General features: G+C 34.2%; 1 long non-coding RNA gene across 2 annotated transcripts in view; it reads left to right on the top strand.

Annotated features, from left to right (window-relative positions):
- The first annotated feature begins 707 nt into the window (after positions 1-707).
- Positions 708-25543, top strand: part of LOC113181830 (uncharacterized) — a 38783-nt gene continuing 13947 nt past the window's right edge. For both annotated transcript variants that reach the window (XR_003300633.2, XR_013344321.1), the window contains exons 1-5: positions 708-837; positions 5564-5645; positions 5782-5928; positions 20314-20381; positions 23468-23566. This is a non-coding gene — a long non-coding RNA (uncharacterized LOC113181830). The remainder of the gene's footprint in view (positions 838-5563; positions 5646-5781; positions 5929-20313; positions 20382-23467; positions 23567-25543) is intronic.

The raw sequence follows: 25543 nt of genomic DNA, 5'->3' as shown, positions 1-25543 counted from the left end.
TCTACCAGAAATCTGTAGATAATAACATGAATGAAACAAAATGCAATCAAAATAACTTCTGGAAAGAAAGAAGTTTATCCTTAAGACTGTTATTCAGCATTGTCCTGGACTCTTGGGAAGATCCAATATTATTATTTACAAATAAAGTCTTACCCACAAGATCAAAGAGAATTGTCAAATTTTAAGAATGTAAGGTTCAGCAAAACGACCAGATAAGATAGATCAACCAAACCCCACGCTAGCCTAGGGAACAGTAACAACAAAAATAGCCAGGGAAAAAGATAAAACCCCAACACTTCACCTTAAGAACAAGGGAAAACTTGAACTAACAGATGGGAAGTCTCAAAACGGAACTGGTATCAAGTCTGGGCAAATCTACACAAGTAAAGAATCTCAAATCCCAGGAAATCTTTGCCATTTGGCGACAACTTATTACTGATTGTGGTGCTAAAGTTTGAGGTTCTTCACAACTTGCGTGGAAAGGATATAGCGAACCGGCAAGGCCCGGACCGAGAAGCTACAACCCAAGGCCTTCGCCCTTCCCAGAGGTCTCCGCCCCCACAAGCCCACAGATCCTGTAGCCGGGGCAGAAGGCCCACGCACACGGAAGAGCCATTTGCTCCCGCCCCTCTCTGTGTCGTGGCCGGACGTTTCCGGCCAGCGGACGCGCGCGCGCCCGGAAGTCCCGCCCTCCAGCCACAGCGCGCTGGCGCGCTGTCCGGCGTCCACCTCCGCGGCGGTCGCCACCTGGCCTTTTCAGCACCCTCGAAAAAGTTTCCCCGAAGTTTCCAGTAAAAAGATGGTTGCAGCAGGACCGTGGCTAGAAAGAGCGTGAAGGCAAGCCGATAGAGGCCGTGCAGGCATTTCGTTTTAGCCTTCACCCTACCTTCAGGTCCCCTTCTGCTCCTCCCTGGCCCCTCGATTACTCTCTGGACTGCCCTTTACCCACCCCACCGACCCGTCCCTAGAGGTGTCCTTTGTCCTAAGCGCTCATAGCACTTATCTTGAGTCTTTGCCGACTTCTATTCTTGTTATGACACTTGAAGGTTCCTCCTATTGTGAGGATTCCCCGCCCCCAGTACACCCGCCCCTCGTTCTTTGGGAATATATCCTGTTGCAAAATCCTACCCGCTGACGGCATTCCCACAAAGGACCATCTCTCTCAGCCCCCACTCCCTCCCTTACTGAAAAACCTTCTCTCTCGATCTTTTTTTTTTTTTTTTGTGGGGGGGGGGGTGGTGGTGCTAGGGATTAACCCAGGGCCCTGTGCATGGGAGGCAAGCACTCTACCTACTGAGCTACAGCCTGAAAGCCTTCTCTTACGTGACAACAGTTGACAAAACAATGTTTTAGGAGTAAGGGACCTGACCTAAAACCTTTACACGCACATTATTTAATCAATGATCCTAATGAGAAAATTGAGGCACAGAAAAAGTCAATAATTTGCCCAAGGTATCATAGTTTAGATGTAGTAGAGTTGAAAAGTTGACTCCATTACTACTCCTCTCTCTTTCCCAAATACTGTTGATCTCCCTGCCTGTCTTTTATTTGCTTCTCCTGAAGAATTGTTTCTGGCTTCTGTCTAAGAACCCCCTGCCTACAACTCTCTCTTCACACAGGCCCTCAAGTGTTCCTTTTTATCGGATATCTAAACTCTAAATTTAGTAATATTTTGCATCTCCTCGTGTATGAAGTGTTAAGGATAGGTTAGATCACTAAAATATTGTAAATCTAAGTTCAGACAAAGGAGTGATCATTCTTCACTGATGTGGAAACAGTTGGGAAGCATAGTGGATTGATAGATAAAGATTTAGTTTGAAAAATTTGTTGCACATGTTCTTATTTTGAACGTCTAATAAAGATAGAAATAAAGTTCACATTCATATAACATTTTGTACTCAATTTTAGGAGATTCATGAATCTTCCCCAAAATGTTTTTAAAACCCCCAGTTTAGGGAAATAGAATACTATACCTCAAAAGACAGAACTAAGTAAGCCAGATGTGGAAGACCTTTATCCTGTAGGCAGTGCAAAACCATTGGAGATACAAAAAGGTGGACCCAGCACTAGTATGATGGGTTCATTAAAATAAGAGGCAGTGAGATTAGTTAGGTGGCAGGTGGCATAATTTAGGTAGGATATTGTGCCGCGGAACATAGGGAATGAGGGTAAATTAACAAGAAATAATGGCAAGGGCAAATCAAAAGAACTTGGTATCTGCCTGGGTATGGAACTGAAAGAGAAAGAAATAACAAGGTTTGAGGCACAGTTATGTCCTCCCTCTATTTTTGTCTTCAGGGTTTTTTTTTTTTTTTTTTTTTTTTTGTACTAGGTCATTTCTAAAGAGGGGGCATTACTACTGACCCAGTAGACATTAAAAAGGGCAAGAGAATACTATAACCAGATAAATACCAAAACCAGATAAAGATAAAACAAAAAATAAAAGTATAAATCAAACTTCCGATTGAACAGACTCAAAATTCTCAAAAATATGACCAAATGGATAAAAAAATTAAAAATAATACACTAGGGCTGGGGTTGGGGCTCAGTAATAGAGTACTTGCCTAGCATGTGTGAAGCACTGGATTCGATCCTCAGCGCCACATAATACTAAGTAAATAAAGTAAAAATATTTTTTAAAAAAATACATTTCAACCAAGTGTCACTTATCCCAGGAATTCAGAGCTGAAACAATACTTGAAAATCATTTGGCATAATCCACTATATTAACAGACTGAACCAAAAACTACAAGATTCCAGCAATAGATGCAGAAAGAGCACTTGACAAAATTCAATATATGTTCTAAAACTTTGCAAACTAATTAGGAACCTGATAGACTAGAAAGAAACCTAATAAAAGCCAACCACAACGCCTATAATTAGCATTATATTTAATGGTGAAAAACTGGATACTCTCCACTCCCCAAAATTGGGAGTGGGCAAGGATGTCTATTTTCACCACATCTATTCAATATCTTACTGAAGGTCTTAGCAAAGCAAGAAAAGGGGAGAAAGGGCATTCTGAATGGAAAATTAAAAAAATAAGATTGTCCATGTTTTCAGATAATAATTGTCTACATACGTAAATCTATAAGCATGCTTTTTAAACTAATAAGTGAATTTAGCAGATTGCAGAATATAAGATAAAACAAATGAGTCTATCATATTGTTATTCTAGCAATGAGCAGTTGAACACTGGCCCACTCTCCTCACCCACAAATGAAATACTTAGGTAAAAACCTGCTAATATATACTCAGGACTCATACATTTTAAAATGCAAAACACTAATAAAAAAAAGAATACCCATTCTGTGTTCATAGACTGGAAAATTAAATGTAAGTAAATGTCAGTATTCCCTAAATTGACCTGTGCATTTAAAGCAATGACAAGTAAATTCCCAGCAAGATTTTTGTAGGTATAGATTTGTTGAATATAAAGTTTATAAGTAAAGGGAAAGGAAGTAGATTAACAAAACAATTCTTGAAAAAAAATCAAGGGCCTGAATCATAGTCAGGAATCTATGCATGTTTTAAGCACATAGTGCCATGAACATATTTCTGTATATTAGTTCATATGACTTGATTTTAAAACCATAAAGCTCTTGGGGAAAAAAAAAAACAGGAGAAAGTCTTCATGACTAAGTCAGGCAAAAACCTCCTAGATACAACATTAAAATTACTATCAATAAGGAAAAATATCAATAAATTGAAGTTCATCAAAATTAAAATCTTTTGCTATATAATGGAAAGAAAATGAAAGACAAGTCATACTGGGAAAATACTTGCAAATCACATAATTGACAAAGGACTTATATCCAAAATATATAATTTTCAAAATCTAATAAAATTTAAAATGGGCAAAAGTTTATAGACACCGCACTACAGATGACAAAAATTTAGTAAATAAGAACAGGAAAAGATGTTCAATATTATTAGTCATTAGGGAAATTAAAACTAGCCTTATGTGGGTAGGTTAATCAGCCACTCTGTGTCATTTCAAAAATGGAATGATATGTTGTTTATTGTTTGGGGGTAAATGGAGATTTCCTATACCATCCTTAGAACATTGCCTGGCATATTGCAAATACATATTTAATATTATTAAGGCAAGGTGGCAGTAACTGGCTATTTCATTAAAGGTCCAATACAAAACAAGATATCAAAACTTACCCTTAGTGCCCCAGAATTACCCACTTTTAATCAGATTTCCTTCAACAGTTTTTGGAATTTTTGCCTGGGAGTAATCACTGGGCTGTATGTTAAACAGATCTTCCCACCCATCCTTCATGGTCTCCCTCGATCAATTAGAACCTCTTCTAGGTTCTGCTAGGTGGAGTCACTCCCAGGGTAATGTCCCAAGTATCCCAGTATCCCACTCAGTTTCTTATGTCAACACACATTTATTTTCTATTTTCAGACATTTGTTAAATGACATTTCCTGCTTGAATCCTTTTATTTTTCCTATTTTGCATTTCTTAATTTTTATTCCTCAATTATTGTTTTAGTATGAAGTTTAGGAAGGAAATCCAGTGTCTTGGATGAGCAACCCCATTTATTCTTTGTATGTTTTGAAGGGGGAGATTTATTTAATACTTTAAATTTTTTGTCAGCCGGGTGCAGTGGCACATGCAAAAAAATTTGTCAAATTAATATTTACAGTATTTAATCATAATTAAAACACCCCAAAATGTAGTGCAATACTCCACCAAAATCTCCATGGGCAGTTCCCTTCAATTCTTTTAGTTCTTTCTGATGGTGTACTTGTATATTTTAAGTAATATGTTTATATTTATGGTTCCTAATTCAGATATTATCTACTTCAGACATCTTTTGACTTTAGTTATGAAAGATGAAGATTTAGCACTCCATTATATGGTTTCTTTTGTGATATCATTCAGTTTTGTGGTTTTCAGTACTCTGCTAAATAAACACAAATTTATACTTTCAGGTTCTTTTCTCCATCAAATAATATTTGCTAACATGAGATATATATTTACTTGAAGAGTTTGTTAGCATCTACTAAATTTCTATTTAGTAGATGCTAAGATGTTTTCTTAGAATATATTCCAAACCTATTCCTCTTTATTGTTTTCATAGATCTGTTAATGGTCATATTTTCTATCCGAAGTGCTCATGCCAAAAAATTAGAAGTCACCCTTTTTCTCCTTTCCCTCAATTTTTATATACAATCCCTGATTACTCTGATGCTTACATTTATCCTCTTCTTTCAATTTCTGTCACTGCTACTCTAGTCTAGTGGCTCCTGATGGGATTGTTGTTCTTAACAGTGGTTGCCCTCTGAGGGAAAATAATAAATGTCTGGAGCCATTTGAGGTTGTCAAATTTAAAGGGTGCTCCTGACATGTAGTGAATAGAGGGATCTTTACCCACATGTGGCTATATGCTAAAAGCCCTTCAAAATATAGAATAAATGGTTTATTTGAGAATAAAGCTCAAAAATATTAATATTGCTGAGGTTGATTCCACTTATATGTTCTTTCTCAAGAAACATCATTTTGCTTCTAAAATTCTCTAATACCTTGTCAATATCTTAATTTTGTAGACATGGCAGACAGATTTCACAGACATGGAGCATAAGTTCACACAAAGAAGTCCTGAAGATGCTGGGGCTGGACAGTGTGAAAGTAGGAGTTTGTACTTGCTTTAAAAATCTTTTGAGTGATTTTGAATACTTTTTATAAATACTTTTTATAAATTATTTGTTTTTCATTTGTTCTTTATATTTTAAAAAATAATTACATTCCATTTTATCTCCCTAAGGTAAAAACAAACAAAAGAAAGAAAAAAAGCAAAACCCAAAACACCATGAATCTCAGTATAAATCAGTGAAATATGATTCTTCAGATAATGAATTGTTTCCTCGTGCATCATCTTCCTCAGGATGCCAGACAGATTCAAGCAATGAAGGTTGTTTACCACCCTGTTAAGGTTTTTGCATATATAACTTAAGTCATTTTAAAAAATTAATTAAACCTCCTTCATAATTTGTTTATTTGACTAATATTTATTGAGCCTACCTAATATGTGCCAGTCATAATGGTAAATATGGCAGGAAGTAATGATGCCATAATAATGGTAAATATTTCTTCAGTCAAGGAACTTGTTTTATATTGGGCAATACAAATAAACTAATAGTCTATTACTGTGTAGATGAGTGCACATGCTAATCACCATTGACATTAGGGATTTTTATTCTCTCTCAAGTAATATGCTTATACTTTTATTCCTTGATTTATTAGTAGTCTAATCAGAATTTTTTCTTACTAGCAAAAGGAACTAACTGGCTGATTTAAGTGGAAAAGGAATTACATTGAGTAACTTACATAATTGCCAAGAAGCATAGAGAATAATTCATCTCTGAATGTGGATAGGAATAAGGTGAAATTTGATAGCCAGACTATAGCCAATTTTAGTTCACAGAGCCTGATGAGGGCACAGTGCCATCACTGCCACTGTTGAACCTGCAAGCCTTATCTTGCAATGTCAGTGTTACTTGATGTCACCAGTACCATCACTGCCACTGCTGCCACAAGACACTGTGTATTTCTGCCACCATGACTAGAATGGATTCTTCATTATTTCTGTCTCATTATGTCATTAACTTCTAGGCAGCGATAGGCTGATCCTAGGTCATATGCCTATGTCCTAAGTGCAAAGGAAGCTAGGAAAACAAGCACTGGCATTTTCAGCATTGGCAGCAGAAACATAGGAAGCAGAATCAGACACTGGGCAATCAAAATTACAACATATATTATGCATATTCATACTAACTCTAGATTATGTCAATTGACTATCTTGAAATTATTCTTTTGTTTTACCTATCCTTATTCTCTCAGTGTTTGCTAGTGGTGTTTTGATTAGTGTTTCTATGAATTAATAAATATTATCCTTATAGCTCTTTATATACTCTCTTTTATATAGGTTAAGTAATTGGTGTTTAAATTACTATCACTATATAAATATTGTTATATATGCAAAATCATATATCTAATATGATTATTGAGATTCTCAAAGGAAAAATATCTCTACAGTGTTTCTAGTCAGCATTAAGAACATCATTTACATTTTTTAAGTTCCTTAAAATTATGCCATATGTCAGTTTTGCTTCATATTAGAACCATGACTTTCCTGTACAGTTTTTTCCTTGAATTTTCTAATTCTCCTACTTGTTTTTTTTTTTTTTTGTTGTTGTTGTTGTTGTTGAGGATAAGATAATGTAACTTTGCCATAAGAAAAAGATTTTCTGTCTTTTTCAATACTGCTTTTCCAAAGAGTTCATTTCTTATGAACTAGAAATAGTCATGCCTGACAAAAATCAACTCAAAATGGATCAAAGAGCTATGAATTAGAACAGAAGAAACTCCTAGAAGAAAATGTAGGGTTAACACTCCAGCATATAAGCACAAGCAACAACTTCTTAATAAGACTCCTAAAGCTCAGGAAATAATGCCAAGGGTTAATAAACGGGATGGCATCAAATTAAATAGTTTCTGCTCACCAAACAAAAAAATCTCACACCAGTCAGAATGGCAGTCATCAAGAAAACTAAACTACAAAATACTAAAGAAAGAAATTGAAGAAAACTTTAAAGATGTAAAGATCTCATATGTTCTTGGATAGGCAGAATTAAAATAGTCAAAATGGCCATACTCCCCAAAGCTTTATACAGATTTAATGCAATTCCTATTAAAATCCCAATGACATTCTTCATATAAATAGAAAAGGCAGTCATGAAATTCATTTGGAAAAATAAGAGGCTCAGAATAGCCAAAGAAATCCTCAGCAAGAAAAGTGAAGCAGAAGGCATCACAATACTAGACCTTAAATTATACTACAGAGCTATAGTAACAAAAATGGCATGGTATTTGCACGAAAATAGACATGAAAATCAATGGAACAGAATAGAAGTCACAGAGACAAAACCACATATATACAGTCTTCTCATATTAGACAAAGGCACCATAAACATACACTGAAGAAAAGATAGACTCTTCAACAAATGGTGCTGGGAAAACTGGAAATCCATATGTAGCAAAATGAAATTGAATCCCTATCTCTTACCCTGCATAAAACTCAACTCAAAGTGGACAAGGACCTAGGCATTGGACCATAGACCCTGAGCCTACTAGAAGAAAATGTAGGCCCAACCATCATTATGTTGGTTTACATATTGACTTCCTCAATAAGACTCCTAAAGGGCAAGAAGTAAAATCAAGGATCAATACATGGTGGTGCTGGGGTTATACCTCACTGGTAGAGTGCTTGCTTAGCATGTGTGAGGCACTGGGTTCGATTCCCAGCACCACATAAAAATAAATAAAATAAAGGTATTGTGTTCATCTATAAACTTAAAAAATCTTTAAAAAACAGAATCAATACATGTTATGATATCAAACTGAAAAGTTTCTTCACTGCAAAGAAAACAATCAAGAACATGAACAGACAGCCTAAAGAATTGGAGAAAATCTTTGCCACTTTCACCTCAGATACAGCATTAATCTCCAGGATATAAAAAGAACTCAAAAAAACTTAACACCAATAAATAAATAAATAACCCTATCAATAAGTGGGAAAGAGAACTGAACAGGCACTTCACAGAAGAATAAATATGAATGGCCAACAAATAGTGGGAAAAAATGTTCAACATCTGTAGTAAATACAGAAATGCAAATTAAAACTACACTGCTAGCCAGAATAGCAATTATCAAGAATACAAGAGACAATAAGTGTTGGTGAAGCTTTGGGGGAAAAGGTTCTCTCATACAGGCTGGTGGAACTGCAAACTGGTGCAACTACTATGGAAAGCAGTATGAAGATTCCTTGGAAAACTTGAAATGGGACCACTATTTGACCTAGTTATCCCATTCCTCAATATATATACCCAAAGAACTTAAAATCAGCATACAGTGATGCAGCTACATCAAGTATACAGCAGCTGAATTCACAGTAGCTGAGCTATGGAACCAACCAAGGTGCCCTTCAACAGATGAATGGATAAAGAAAATGTGGTATATATACACAATGGAATATTACTCATCCATAAAGGAGAATGAAATTATGGCATTTTCTGGTAAATGGATGGAACTGGAGATTATCATGCTAAATGAAATAAGCTAGTCCCAAGAACCTAAAGGCTGAATTTTCTCTCTACTATGTGGATGCTAGCATACAATGGAGGGTGGGATAAGAGGGAAGAATAGAAGTTTATTGGATTAGACAGAGGAATGAAAGAAAGAGGGATGGGTATAGAAAAGACAGTAGAGTGAATCAGACATAACTTTATCCTATGTTCATATATGAATACACCAGTGAAAGCCACACTTTGTACAACTACAAGAATGGAATCCCAATTAGAATAAGATCCCAATTATATTCCATGTATGTATAATACGTCAAAATACATTCTACTGTCATGTATATCTAAAAATAACAAAAATAAAAATAAATTTTAATAAAGTAAAAAAAAATACAAATAATAATAAATGCTGAAGAGGATGTGGAGAAAATGAGCACTTTTACACTTTTGGTGGTATGTTAAATAAGTACAACCACTAAGGAATAAGGAAATCAATGTGGAGATTCCATAAAAGACTAGGAATGGAAATACCATGTGACTAAACTATACCACTCTTCAGTATTTAGGTATATTATAGTGATATCTTCATACCCATGTTTATAGCAGCATAATTTACAATAGTCATTCAGTATATGAATGGATAAAGAAATTGTGGTATAAATACACCATATGGCTTTATTTAACCATAAAGAATAATGAAATTATGTCATTTGCAGGAAAATGAGTGAAACCATTAAGTTATGAAATAAGTCAAACTCAGAAGATCAAAGGTTGTATGTTTTCTAGAGAAAATATGCAGAAGCTAGAGAAGAAAAAGGAAAGAAATATTGGGGTCAGATCTTATGAAAATCAAAAGGAGATCAGTAGGGGAGAGGGACTATGGGGTGGAAGGCTGGTAGGAAGTGGGGGAAGTGCTGGGGAGTTATATGACCAAATTATATTGTTATATTGTATATTGTATTGAATATATCACAACAAATCCCATCACTATATACAAATATAATGCACTGTTTTAAAGTGTGGAAAAAATATTCTTGCCTAATAATATAATCTGGAGCACTTTCTACCATCAAAATCTTCTACGTAGCTGACTCTGGGATTTCTCCTCACTGGAATTCCAGGTTGGGGCCACTGTTTTCTTAGATCCATGACTTCTTCTCTCTTAGTTTCCTGTCTTGACCATTAGAGTATATTGCCAAATAAATTTTTTTTTTCCAAACCATCAACTTGAGAGAGGAGATTCAAGACAGCAGATTAGAAGGTGGCTTAAATTACTCTATGCCTCCAGATTTAAGCAGCAGGAGAACTGCTTTTCAGTGAGGTGGGTAAAAGAGTGATTTCACTGAAATTCAATATCACAGTATCTTAGAGACTAAGAAATTTGGGTGCATCAAATGAAGAATAAAAAAGAATATTTGGAGCCAAGGCAGCTGCAGCAATGGCAGTGACACTGGTTCACCACAGATAGTAGGGATGACACAGAGAAAGAAACACAACAACAGATGGCACAGGAAAGCAAGTTGATCAGAAAAGCAAGCTAAATTTAGCTGACCCAGAGGCTGAAGAGAAAACTGGTGTTTGAAAAATGCTCTGTATTTCCCAACTGGCAAGCAGAGAGTTGAGGAAGGAGTCCTCTCGAAGAGGTCATGCTGGATTTTGCTGCTGCAGAATCCCAGGAAATTATAGCAAACATTTCGATACAGCTCTGTCAAGAACTTGAATTGTGGCCTAGTGTGTATCTAGCAGAGCATGACTGAAACAGGCATAATGTGGATAGTATCCAGAAAAATGAAAAAATGGAGTACAATTCACTTTACCTTTGAGTCTCGTGGCTTATATGACCAGCTGAAGAGGGTTAGGAAAATGAACAAATGGGAGAATACATCCAAGGACTAAGCCTGGGAAGGCTACACTTGTGGGAAATAATGTATGGAGTATTGGGTCTCCTTCCCTGAGAGTAGAATTCTTGGGAGGCTCCTGAAATCCAGAACCCAACAGAAATCAGAATTTGCCTGGTCTGAATTGTGATGTTATTCTACTTTCTCCAGAGCACATTTCACCCAACAAATTCCCTAAGACCTGATTAGACTAAGTGCCAGCCACTGGAACTCCCCTCACAGAACTCTGCAGCAGCCCAACCCTGGGTGGGCATCAATTTGGTCTGTGCAGACAAAACTCCTATTAACAGTATTTCCTATTCTGTTCTATCTTATATTGGTGAGAAGGGAGGCTGAGAGTTATTTCAATCAACTTCAAGTTAGGGCTACCCCAACTGGAAGATAAGTAAGCAACAACAAAAGAGGAAGGGGTTAACAAACCCCAGCCCTTGGTGCACTCCCCTTCCCCACTCCCCTCAGTACATAGCCCAAGAAGAAATGGAAAAAAAAGGACAGTCAGGAATAGGTAGTGACCATCCATTCTTGTTGACTTTTTTGACCACCTCAGTGGAGATGATACTTTCATTTTTCATTAAGAACATTTTTTCCTTATTCATTCATTTTTTTTGGTGTTCTTGTTGTGCTGACACAACCCCACATTTCTTTTCACTCAATTTTAGCTTTTTTTACAATAATTGTTTTTATTTGCCTTGTCTTTTGAGGGATTAGGGTTTTTGTTTTATTTCATTTTTGTTTGTTTCCTTATTTTTCCTTCTTTCTTTCCTTCCTTTTTGGCTCCTAACAGCCAAATTCTCTTATTGTATCCCTCCATTTGTTTTTCTTATTTTTACTCCTTCTTTAGAGCTATAACTTTTTACATCCCTTCTGAATTCTCTCCTTCATGTTTTGAACATTCTAAACTCCCTTCTATCTTCCTCTCCCATTTTCTTTTTCTCTTCATGAACTATTTTTACTGTTTGCTATAACTAATTGGTTTATATAACTCCTGTCTCCATCATTCATGCTGTTTCAATTATTACTGCTATGTATATCATAATTAACACCTATTGTTTGCTTTAATGCCAGATCTAGTTCATGGTTACTTATCATTTTTTGCTGTTGGCAATTGCTAACCCAACCACTCCTATTTTTTATTAATTAACATTGTAGATGTTATAGTAGGAGACAGGTATTTATTTTAATGCTGTATATTGTTTGCATAAGTTGTTGCTATTCTTTGTTTCCCCCTTTTCTAATAGATACTTGGAAGCTACAGGTATACTATATGTTCATAGTGCAGAGACTCTGCTGTTGAACCAAATTCATCCAAAGGATAACATACTTTGCTCCACATAAAAATTAAACACACTCAAACTTCAGCTATAATTCAATATAAAGAATATAAGAGATAAAACCTCAAAATAACAACCTGGCCACAAGTAGAAAAAGCTACAGCCAGGCCCTTTGGTCCCATTAATGGATATCTACACTTGTAGCAAAAAGAGAGAATTAATGCAAAGTCTGTGGATACCACACCTATTAAAGAGTCTTAATCTGAATCACTCTAGGACATTGTATCAAGAGAAGGCTATGCCATAAAAAGGCCCACACATAAGAGTGGAAGAGAAAATCATCCCAACAGATGTATAAAACTCAACACAAGGATACAAAAAATATGAAAAAATAAGGTAATATAATTCCTCCTAAGTTTATAATCTTCCAGTAACTGATTCCAAAAGTATTGAAGTGGAAGAAATATCAGATAGAAAAATTCAAAAGAATGATGATAAAAATGATCAAAAAATTCCAAGAGAACATAGAGAAACATCTGCATGAAATAAGAAAATCAGTGCAAGATACAAACAAGAAATTTAATGAGAAGATAGAAAAACTGAAAAAGTATCAAACAGATATCTTGGAAATACAAGACACAATCATATAAAATGTTCAGTTGAAATTTCTTCTAATAGAGTAGACCATGCCAAAGATATAATCTCAGAGCTGGAAGACAAAAGTGGCCAGCCTTGAACGTTCAGACAGTATTAAAGGAAAGAAAATAACCATGACCAGAATATACAAGAACTGAAGGACAACATTTAGACAACAAATTTAAGGAGTTGGAATTGGAGGAGGATGCAAGCTAATATAATGGATAACGTCTTCAGGGAAATAATAGCAGAAAAATTTCCAGACCTTGAGAATCAGATGGACATAAAAATGGAGGATGCATTCCAAACCTCAAAGAGACAAAATCAAAAAAGACCCTCTCCATTACACATGTAATTAAAATGCCTAATATTCAGAATAATCATAGAATTTTGAAAGCCTCAAGAGAAAAATGTCAGGTCACATTTAGAGTCAAGCCAATCATAATTACTTCCAATTTCTGAGCACAAACCCTGAAAGCCAGAAGGACTTGGAATGATATGTTCCAAGTCCTTAAAGAAAAGTAACTGTCAACTACAATTTCTATGTCCAGCAAAGTTATCTTTTTGAATCAAAGAGATTAAAAACCTTCCAATTAGAAACTAAAAGAATTAATGATGACTACTAAGTTGGCACTCCAGAAAAAAATTTCTTCACACAGAATAAATAAAAAACAATTCCCAGAGCTCACAAATGAACAAATCTCATTTGAAAATTAACTAAGCAAATGAGAAATAGGACCAAATTAAACGTTAACAATCAGTCAAAATGGCAAGAATAAACATCTCTCTATAGCAGCACTGGATGTAAATGGTCTCAACTCTTCAATTAAAAGACATAGGCTGGCAGATGGATTAAAAAACAAGTCCCAACTTTATTTTATTTGCAAGATACACACACACAAAGACTGTCACAGTTGAAAGTGAAAATATGGAACTTGATATGCCATGTGAAGGGAGCCCCCAATCAACCAGGAGATGGACTCTTATATTCAACAAAGCAGAATTCAAGCCAAAATTAATCAGAAGAGACAAAGAAGATTGCTACATAACTAGTAAAGGGAACAATCCAACAAGAAGATATAATAATAGTAAATATTTGTGCCACAATTATGGGTGCACCTAATTACATAAAAGAAATAGTACTTTAATTAAAAGACTCAGATAGACCCCAGCACAATAATACTGAGTGCCTTAAACACATCTCTGTTACCAATAGGTAGATCATCCAGACATAAATTCAGTAAAGACTCTCTGGACCTGAGAAATATTATAAATCAAATGGTCTTAACAGAAACTTAAAGAACATTTCATCTATTTGAATGAACACCCAAATATACTTTTTTTCCAGCAGCCCATAGTATCTTCTCCAAAATAGATCGTATTTTAGGTCCCAATACAACTCTCAGAAAAATTTTTTTAAGTTTTTAAAATATAATTCCTTGCAGATCAAAATGTAATGGAATTAGAAATAAATATCAAAATAACATACAAAATCTAAACAATACATTTTTGAATGATGAATTGGTGGTAGAAGAAATCGGGAGAAATTTAAAAATTCTTAGAATAAAATGAGAATAGTGATACAACATATCACAACCCCTGGGACACTATGAAGGAACAGTTCTAAGAGGAACATTATAGTATGAATGCCTGCATAAGAAAATCAGAATGATCCCAGATAAACAACCTTAATGATGCATCTCAAGGCCCTTGAAAAAGAAGGGAATAAAACAATTTTAAAACCAGTAAAAGAACAGAAAAAATTATGGTCAGAGCTGATAACAATGAAATTTAGAATAAAAGAAATACAAAGGGCCAATGAAGTGAAGATTTCATTCTCTGAATAGGTAAACAAGATTGATAAGCCTTTAGCCAAACTAACCAAAAGATAAAGAAGATCCAAATTGTAAAATTAGAAATGAAACAAGAGAAATTGCCACAGAAATCCAGAGGATCATTAGGAACTATTTTGAAAACTTTTACTCCAATAAATTGAAAAATCTTGAAGAAATTGATAAATTTCTGACACATAAAATCTGCCAAAATTGAATCAAGAAGAAATAGGAAACTAAAATAGACCAATTGCTAACAATGAGATAGAAGTAACAATAAAAAATCTTCTAACAAAGAAAAGCTCAGGATCAGATGGATTCTCAGCTGAATTCTATAGACCTTCAAAGAATTAATGTCAATGCTCCTCAAACTATTTCATGAAATACAAAGGGATATAATACTTCTAAATCCATTCTGTGATGTCAGTATCACACTCATGCCAAAACCATTAAGGATATACATCAAGGTTAGGAAACTATAGACCTATATCCCTGATGAACTTAGATTCAAAAATTCTTAATTAAATATTAGCAAATTGTATTCAAAATCATACTAAGAATATTGTACAACATTGCCAAGTTGGTTTTATCCCAGATGCAAGGAAGTTTTAACATATTCAAATCAATAAATGTAATTGAATAGAATTAAGGATAAAATCACTTAGTCACCTCAATAGATGCAGAGAAAGCCTTTGACAAAATTCACCACTTATTAATGATAAAAACATTGAAGAAATCTACCTTATCATCATAAAGGCTATATACCAAAAGCCCCAACCAACATCATAGTGAATGGGGAAGAAGTGAATGCATTTCCTTTAAAATCTGTAACACGTCAAGGATGTCCATTCTCACCACTCCTATGTAATATAATACTAGAAATTCTAGCCAGAACAATTAAGCAAGAGGAGAAAATAAAAGGGATTCAAATAGGAGGAAAAATAATTCAAATTACCACTGTTTGCAGATGATAAGATCTGATACTTAGAAGATCCAAAAAGTCCTACCAGCAACATAGTTTACAAAAATCAGTAGCTTTCCTACATAACAACACTGAATCTTCTGAGAAAGAAATGAAGAAAACAATCCCATTCATAATAGCCTCAAAAACTAAAATAAAATACTTAGGAATAAATCTAACCAAGGAGGTGAAAGACCTCAACAATGAAAACTACAGAACACTGAAGAAAGAAATTGAAAAAGATACAAGAAAGTGGAAAGACCTCCCATATTCATAGATAGACAGGATTAATATTGTTAAAATGGCCATACTACCAAAAGCAATACAGATTCAGTCTCCATCAAAATATCAATGACATTGCTCACAAAACAAAACAAAAAAAGTTGTAAAATGCATTTGGAGGAATAAAAGACCCAGAATAGCCAAAGAAATTCTAAACCAAAAAAGTAATGCTGGAGGCATCACAATACCAATAATATAATTCAAATTATACTCCAGAGGTATCATAACAACATAAAATGGCTCCAACATAAAAATAAATACATAGACTAATGGAACATAATAGAAGTCACAGAGACAAACCCATACAGATATAGTCATCTAATCCTTGACAAGAGTGCCAAATATCAAATTGGAGAAAAGAGACTTTTATAACAAATGGTACTAGGAAAAACTGGTTATCCATATGTAGAAAATTAAACTAGAACTTTATCTTTCATCCTGCACAAAAGTCAACTCAATGTATCAAAGACCTTTGTAACTCCTAGAAGAAAATAAAGAATCAACACTCCAATGCACAGCCATAGGCTAGGACTTTCTCACTAGGACTGCTAAAGCTGAGGAAATAATGCCAAGAGTTAACAAATGAAATGGCATCAAATTAGAAAGCTTCTGCACAGCAAACAAAACAATTAGGAATGTGAAGAGAGAACCTACAGAATGGGAGAAAATCTTTTCTAGTTGCTCTTCTGACAGAGTATAAATATCTGGAATATATAGAAGCTGAAACAAAACAAAACACACACACAAAAAACCCCAAATAATCAAATTAATAAATGGGCAAATGAAATGATACTTCAAAAAAGAAGAAGTACAAATGGCCAACAAATAAATGAAAAAAAAAATGTTCAACATCTTTAGCAATTAGGGAAATGAAAATCAAAACTACACTGAGATTATTCATCTCACACTAGTCAGAATATCAGTCATCGCAAATACAAACAATAAATGCTGGAGAGGTTGTGGGGGGAAAGTAATATTTTTACATGGTTGGTAGGATGGTAAATTAGTACAGCCCTATGGAAATCAATATGGCAGTTCCTCAAAAATCTAGGAATGAAAACACCATATGACCCAGCTATACCAGTCCTTGGTATTTATCCTAAAGAATTAAAGTCATCATACTATAGTGATACTTCATACCCACGTTTATAGTAGCACAATTCAAAATAGCCAAATTATAATACTAGCCTTGGTGTCCATCAGTGAATGAATAGGTAAAGAAAATGTGGTATGTATATCCAATGGATTTTTAATCAGCCCAAAGAAAAATGAAACCATGTCATTTGCAAAAAAAAAAAAAAAAAAGGATGGAACTTTAGAGCAGTATCGTAAGCAAAATAAGCCAAGCTCAGAAGGTCATATGTTTTCTCTCATATGCAGAAGGTCGAGACAAAAAAGGAAACGAAAAGTGTGTGTATGTAGGAGTGTGGATCTCATGAAAATAAAAGGGAAATCAGTAGAATAGAAAAAAGGGGAAGGAGGAGGGAAGAGAAGAGGAACTATTAGGAATGATATTGGTCAAATTATATTGTTAATATGTATCAAAAAATCCCACCATTATGTACAACTACAATGTACAAATAGAAAAACATGAAGAAAAAATATATCATCTGGGAGGTAAACTTTCTGAGTTTTGGCATATTTCAAAATGTCTTGGTTCTGCCCTGGCCCTAATTGACAGTTTCAGAATGACTTTCTCCAATTTCAGTTTCCAAAGGCAAGCATTTCAAACTGTACTGCAGTATGTTTTGATATTTACATCTGAATCTTTGAATAACTTGCTTATTGAGTCATTTCTTCATTTTTAAGTTTTAGGTTAGGCTCTACAGAAGATAAAAACTTAGTTCCTTTTTTTTTTTTTTTTTTTTTTTTGTGTGTGTGTGTGTATGGTCCTGGGGATTGAACCCAGAGCCTTGTGCATGCAGGGCAAGCACTTTGCCAATTGAGTTATATCCTCAGCCCAAGTTTCTTTTCTTTTTAAACCAAACCACCATTTTCTCTCATATTCGCTTCCTCTCATCCTCCTAAATAGGATCTCACTATGATAACTTTGATGATTTCATTATTCAATAATTTCATTATCATGACTTTATAGGTGCTATTCATAACTGAGCTAAATAATGTTTCCTTTCTAGCACTTTTTTTTGTTTTTCTTGAATTTAGTAATTTTTAAATTTTTGTTTAGTTTTCTGTTTGTGATATATAGTCATAGTCTAAATTGCCTTTCAAAATATTCAAGCGCATCAAGTATTCCATTCATTTTACTTGAGGTTTCTCTCCTACATTCTTTTAATATACTCCATTTGAACTTAACTGTTCTCAAGATGTGTGAAGTAGCTATGATATTAGATTCTTTTTTCATCTTCATTCTGAGCATTTTCTTTACCTCTCATTTGGGTTTGATCACCCATTTTTTTTCCATAGACACTTAAATTTTTATTTGAGTAATCACTCAACATATTCATACATAAAATGGGTGACTGCTTTAAAGCTTTTGAACAAAAACAATATATGCTTTATCAAAATACTTTAATAGTGCAAAAGTATATCCGTATATATACAAAAATAGGATCTAGACGAAATGGCAAGCCTTTTGTAATAATTCTGATGGCATTGATTGAGAATGAGTTGCTAGAACACTGATGGCATAAGGATCTAACTTTGAAAATTTCTCCCCAGTTTGCCTAAAAGTATGCATGCTTAACACAGGCAGTTACAAATAAATATAGATTTATCTACCAAGTGCAGTGTCTCTAGGAAACAAAAGGAAGAGAGGGATTCTTATCTTTAAAATAATCCTCTAATGCTATTTGCAACTCAAGCACTGGCCTTCCAAAGGAATGTGGTTGATTCACTTGATAGTTGTGAGGGCCACAAGATTCCTTGCTCTTGGTATTCTTTATGCAGCTGCCTTATTTCTGCAGTGGAGGTCCCAGGGGTTTAATGAGGCTTTTAAAGAAACACCTAATTATGTAGCCACTTGATCATCCATTTTATGAAGCATACGATTCTTATCTTTTTTCCCTCTTATTTTATTGGAGCACCTCTTCTGGTAACCTCCAGGAAAGATGGACAATTACTTACTATTCTGTTTATAGTTGTAAGTTTATGCCATTAAATATATTTCATTTATTGACTTCTTCCACTAGCATAGACCTCTGTTGAAAATCCAAGAGGGCTAAGGATGAATCAGAGGTGAATTGAGCTTTACTGGGACTCTAATCTCATTTTGCATGGTTCCAAACTGGGTTTAGATGATCATCCATCATTCAGTTTATGTGGTGGAGGAAAGGTCTTTAAATAGTCTTTATAGGTCAATAACATCATCTATAACTTCTAAATTTTTTAAATGAAAAATACTTTAAACAAAAAATTACAAGACATTGCCACCTAACTCCAATATCTGGGTTACCTATAGGACTAAAAAAACAAGAGAAAAAAATAACAGCCCTATAGGTATCCCAAATATTAGGGTTAGGTGGCAATGAATTTTAAACAATTGTGATTAATATATTCAGAAAAATAGAGATTTATAAACTATATAAAATAATCAAGTGTTCTAGTATAAAGTTCATTGGTATACTAATTCTAGTATAGTTCAATTATAAATTCCATTGATTAAAATTAACAGTCTAGATAGGTTTACCAGTAGATTAGTCACCAAAAGACAGAATTGGTGAACTGGAAGTCAGTTCAGGAGTAAAAGAAAAAAATGGAAGGTAGAGAAGAGAGTCCATCAGAGACATATGAGACTCAGGGAAAAGATCTAAAATATAACTGGAATCCAATCTCCAATTGGAGAGAAGCAGTATTTAAATAAATTAATGGTCAAAAGTTTTTTTGAAAGACATCAAGTACAGATTTAAGAAACTCTGAAAACCCTAAACCGTATTAAAATATCTTACGCAGGGAACTTTTTCTTAGAGTTAGGAAAAAGAATGTCTTTTATAGTATGGAGTGGTTAATATGGTGGCAGGCTAATAATCACCTTTTCTATTTCTCCTTAAAATAATTTATTTTTCATATTTCCCAGTAAAGAATTTAATAGTTGCATTCTTTAGTTTCTGCTAATAAACATAGCACCTTATGCTTTCTAGGTTATGTAAAAGTTAGATTCTAGTGGAACAATATTCACACCAGTATTGTTCTCTAGATGAGATTCTAAATGCCACATATTTATTATATATGGCATTTATAAATGCCACTGGGATACGTTTCTTAGCTTATTTTCTGCTGCTGTCATAGTCTATCACAGTTTGATTAATTAATAAAGAAAAGACACTTTTCTATTTTTAAAAATGAATTAAAACTTCTAATTTTTCTTTAAAAAATTTAGAGATTACCAAGGGAAAAATTAAGAGAAAGAGAAAAGACAAAAAGAATAAATGGAAAAGAGAAGGAAAGGTAAGTGATTGTGACTAATTTAAATAAAAATAAGATTGACTGCTGTAGGATACTGTACTTTCTTATTGATCAAAGAGCACAGAATCTGCAGGGTATTTTGAAGATAGATATAAGGTAAAGAATGGTTAACATGTTGGTGCTAAAGTAACAGTGCCTTTTTCCTTTTCTTCAGATATTCAGAAAACTATATACATAATTAAAACCCCAAAACTGCAAATCTTTTAACTTTAAAATTAAATTAATTTTAATTTTTCATTTTATTTTGCCTTTTAGTTTTGATGTTATAAAGTGGTTATAAAATGCATATTTACTTTGAAAAATACAAATAATTGGAAGGGAAATTGAATAACAGGTGAAATGGCCACACTTTTCTCTTTAATTCATCCCCCTGGGGTTATCACTCTTAAAATTTTTGTGTATATCCTTAGGTTCTTTCTCTATTCACATGGAAATAAGTGAAATTGATATAAATAAATGTACATAATTTTCAGACATTAACAACCAGCTGAAGCAGCATACTGAAAAAGCCAATCTTTTAGCAGGGCATTTCCCTAGGAGGCCTTTACCCCCAGAGAAAAGCAGTTTCCTGGGGCAGGAATTGGAGTACAGAAAGCTTTAGGTAATTAAACCAAAGGAAAGCAATAAGAATCTCAAAGAACCAAGCCAGTTTTTTGTTTCTTTTCCCCTAAATCTCTCCTACCACTTTGCTTACTGCAAAATATACTGTATTCGAAATTGCTATGATCCCATCACTAATTTTTCTATCAAAAACTATCAAAATTAACAAATATACTAAAAATTAATCAAAAGATCTACTGGTAGCATATAAATAAGGAAAGGGATATAACTGCATAAGAAAAAATTAATTCTCCAAGTCACAGCCAAGGAAAGAAAAAGAAAATTTTGGCAAGGCCCTTCTTCAATGAAACTATGCTACAGAAAGAGGGTAAGAGTAAAACCAACCAAACAAACAAACAAAACCACAAAACAAAATAAAACCTATGTTCTAATAAATATCAAATTTGGGTAGAAGCATCCTGAGAGTATGACGAGATTTAATTCTGAGAAAAGTTCATGGAAAAATTCCAAGTAGCAGCTTTTCCCTCCTATTTGAAGATCTCCCTGGGGCCTAGCATTTTGGTTTCTCAGGGCTGTCTGATAAGGAAGTTGTCATGCTGCTTTCTTAGTCAGAAGCAGCAGATGGAATTCTATACCTACTCTTATATTAATGAGTAGAGGAAAGTTCTATTTGGGTTTGAGATATTTGATCATCCTCAAGTTGGTTAAACTAGATGGTGATCTTTAAGAATCTTGATTAATCAAATCTTCCAACAGGTTCTTGTTGAATTGTTGAAACTTCACTGAAGTCCTTAGATCTAAGATCACCAGCAATTGGTCCTACATCAGTGACTATAGGATCTACCCTTTTCTGCCCTGAATTGCCTCAGGACCTAATGGCACTGAAACAGCCTGAACTTAGAACATAGGTCCCTGGATCAGATCTGCGTTGTGGTAATTTTTTGCTCCCAGGAGCAAAGACATCTGGAATTGGTGGATTCTGGAAGCAGATAGTTCCTTGCTGAAAAGCAGAAAATCTCCAGACAGTTTCATATTAGGTCCCAATTTGTCTATTAAGGATAAACTATTCATTAACATGTTTTCTTGTATAGATGGTCCCTGGTTAACTCTGGTTCCCTTCATTTTGTAAAAAGTTATGAAGATTCTAGGGTTGTTTGCTACTATATGCTAATATAACTTACCCTGTCTGATACATTTGATTTGGTTATAAATATCATTTGTATTGTTAATTTCCTGCCTTTTCTATCAATTAAAAAGATAAGATTTAAAATCTTCTTTATGATTATGGAGCTCTCATAAAGTTTTCAATGTTTGCTTATATTTTGAAGTTCTTTTAAATGAATTTAAAATTTGAATGATTAATTCTTCTGACAAATTATGGTTTTTATTATTATGAAGTTACTTCTTTAACTCTAATAGTATTTAATGTCTTAAAGTCAATTTTACCTGATAGTATCAGCTATATCACATTTTAGAGGGAGAGAAGAAGAATTAGTGTTTGTTTGGTATCTTTTACTTCCAACTTCTCTCTAGTCAGCATAAATTAGTTGTGTTTTATATTCTTATCCAGTTTGATGATCCTCATCTTTTGAATGTTGACACAGATTTAATATAATTACTAATATTTTTCAGTTTAATCTTACCATTCTATTTATGCCACTTAGTTCAATTTTTGTATTTTTAACATATTATACATTTTCTAATTTATATTTTTCTTTTTTATATTGGTTACCATATAAACTATAACATACAACCTTGATTATCAAAGACTAATGTTATTTGGTTCTTTTACTTTCCACTTACAGAAAAGAAGGACATCAGAACATTCTGATTCCTTTACCTTTTCCCTGACTTCTATGCTGCTGTGTTGTGTATTTTAATTCTGGGTAAATTTTAAACCACTTATTATTATCCCCCTAAATCAGAAATTAATTCATTCATGTAAATGTTTTTGTCATTGAAAAAAGTAAGTGAAGTTAACTTTCAAAAGAAGAAATTAGAAAAGAACAACTAAAATACAACTTAAAGTAGGAGGAAGGAAATAATAAAGATTAAAAATCTTAAAGACTTTTAAGAGAAAGAAAAAATGGATCATAAATCCAAGAATGGATTTTTAAGAAAATCCCAATAAATTGACCAAAGCCTTGACAAATCTACTTAAAAAAAAAGAAAAGGAAATAAAAAAGTTGAAAAGGGGTGTATCAACAGATATATAACTTTAAACACTTAAAGTGAATAATATGAACAACTTTGCTAATCTATGGGTTTGAATCTGTCCATGACACAGCTATGTAAAAAATATGACATTATCTTTCTGTAATTCATCCAATTATATTTTTGAAACCCTAAGTCATTGGCCTGGGACAAAAACCTGATCTCAGTCAGTTTGGAGTTTCCTACTTTTAGTCTCATTTGAGGTGTATGAGGAGAGATCTCTATGTTACCAGGGAAGGGCAGGGAAAACGTACTCGTACTCCCCTTGCCCTAAATGTTATCTGTTCATGCAGGAATCTTCTGAGACATCCATCATCCTATCTGGTCCACAGTCATTGATCCACACCATTTGCCACTGAGATGTCATCATTTCTGATTGCCTATTTCTTCAGGTATGGTGTTGTGCTCTCACTGTAATGACATGTCACATATAGGAGAATGTACATAATGCCTAATTCAATGTAAATGCTGTGTAAATAGTTATTATATTGTTTAGGGAACAGAGACAAGGAAAAAAGTCTGTACATTTTCAGTACAGATGCACCAGATGGGTCAAAGGTTTACATATAAAGAAATGAAAGCCACAAAAGAATTGCAAGAAACTATTGTGAGGTTTTGAAAATCATAATAATAGATGGAGAGAAAATCCTTTCTGTGTATGTCACAAGATTCAAAAACCAGGAAGTTAATATTGATATATTAAATCAAACATATATGTAGCCTGGGTTCAGAAACTCAAACAGTCTCACTTATAGGTGTATTCTCCACCATTTCTACACCAATATACCTGTAAAAAAAGTGCATGGCAATGTGTTTATAATTGCTTTTTTTAATAAAAGGAATCCATCAACAACAGAACAGATAAATAAACTATAGTATCGGTGTATAGTTAAGAATTTAACCTTGCCCAAAGAAGTCTGACCTTTGGGAGATAATCAATAAACCTGTAAAATATTGTACCCAATATGAGTATATTTGTTTGCAAGTAACTTTGGAACTTGTGATCTAGATAGTCTTAACACTGTGATTTAGCATGGAGGATAATCAATAAGAAAACACCCTACAATCTAATAGATAAATATGCAGAAGATATGATCATACAACACACAAAAAGAGGAAAATATAAATGGCTCTAAATTTTATAAAGTATGCTCAAACTTATTCATAATAAGAGAAGTATAGATTTAAATTTAATTGGAGAGATTGTTTTTCACCATCAGATTAAAGATTCAAGTTTGTTATTAAACTTGGTAAAGGTTTAGGGAAGTAGGTACTCTCTCTACTGGTGAGGAAGAAAATTGTTAAAGCTTCAGTAAAAGGCAATTTGACAATACCTATTAAAATTAGAAATATATTTACCCATTACTCCCAAGTTCTACATGTAGTAATTTATTCTGTAGTTATTTTCACACACCTATGAAAAGACATGTTTACAGGTTATTTGTGGCAATATGACTTTTTTTTAAATCTCCATTTATGATAGACTGATTAAATCAATTTGATACATTACAATCACAAAAATATGTAGGAATTCTTTGCTTACTGATTAGAATGGCCTTCAACTATGTCTGTACAGAATGGTATATAAAATATGTTACCATTTGTGGAAATAGTAGTGGTGAAGATAAGAACATATCTTCTTATTAGCCTATAAGTGCTTACAAATATCTTTGGAAAGATATGCAAAACATTTGTAAGACTTATTGTCATCTTTGAGAAATGTTTTGACCTGAGTGTCTGTGTCCCCCTCCAATTTTTTTTTATTTGTTCTAATTAGTTATACATGGCGGTAAAATGCATTTGGACACATTGTACACAAATGGAGCACAACTTCTCATTCCTCTGGCTGTCCCCAAAATTTATATGTTGAAGTCTTTATCCCCAATGTGATGGTATTAGGAGGTGGGCCTTTGGGAGGCGATTGGATTTAGATGAGGTTACAAGGGTGGAACCCTTCTGGTGGGATTAATGCTGTAGGAGGAAGAGACACCAGAGCTTTCTCTTTCTATTCTGTGAAGATACCATGCCGCAGTCCGGCTGGGCACAATTCAGGAGCCACTTGTCAAAAGAAACTAACTTTATTTTTAGAACCACACACGCCAAACAAAACAGCTCCTCAGGAAAAACCTTCAGAGCCCAACTGCCACCACCGGCTTCCCACAAGCCTCTCCACCTCCCTCATTCCTCCTGCCCTTGAGGCTGATTAGCTGGGTCGCATGGGCGGAGCCAAAAAAGTCCCCCAATGAGCAGCTCCGTGGTCTGAAAGGGCAGGGAAACAGCCCAATGAGCATCACCGCAGAGGAGCCAATCAGTTGGCAGCTAGAAGTTGCTGGGGCCACTATGAGCCAATCATCAGCTGGCAGCTGGAA

This window comes from Urocitellus parryii, chromosome 9, assembly GCF_045843805.1.
Source record: "Urocitellus parryii isolate mUroPar1 chromosome 9, mUroPar1.hap1, whole genome shotgun sequence".
NCBI lineage: Eukaryota > Metazoa > Chordata > Mammalia > Rodentia > Sciuridae > Urocitellus > Urocitellus parryii.
Note: the sequence above shows the minus strand (reverse complement) of the source record. Positions and strands in the feature narration are given on the sequence as shown.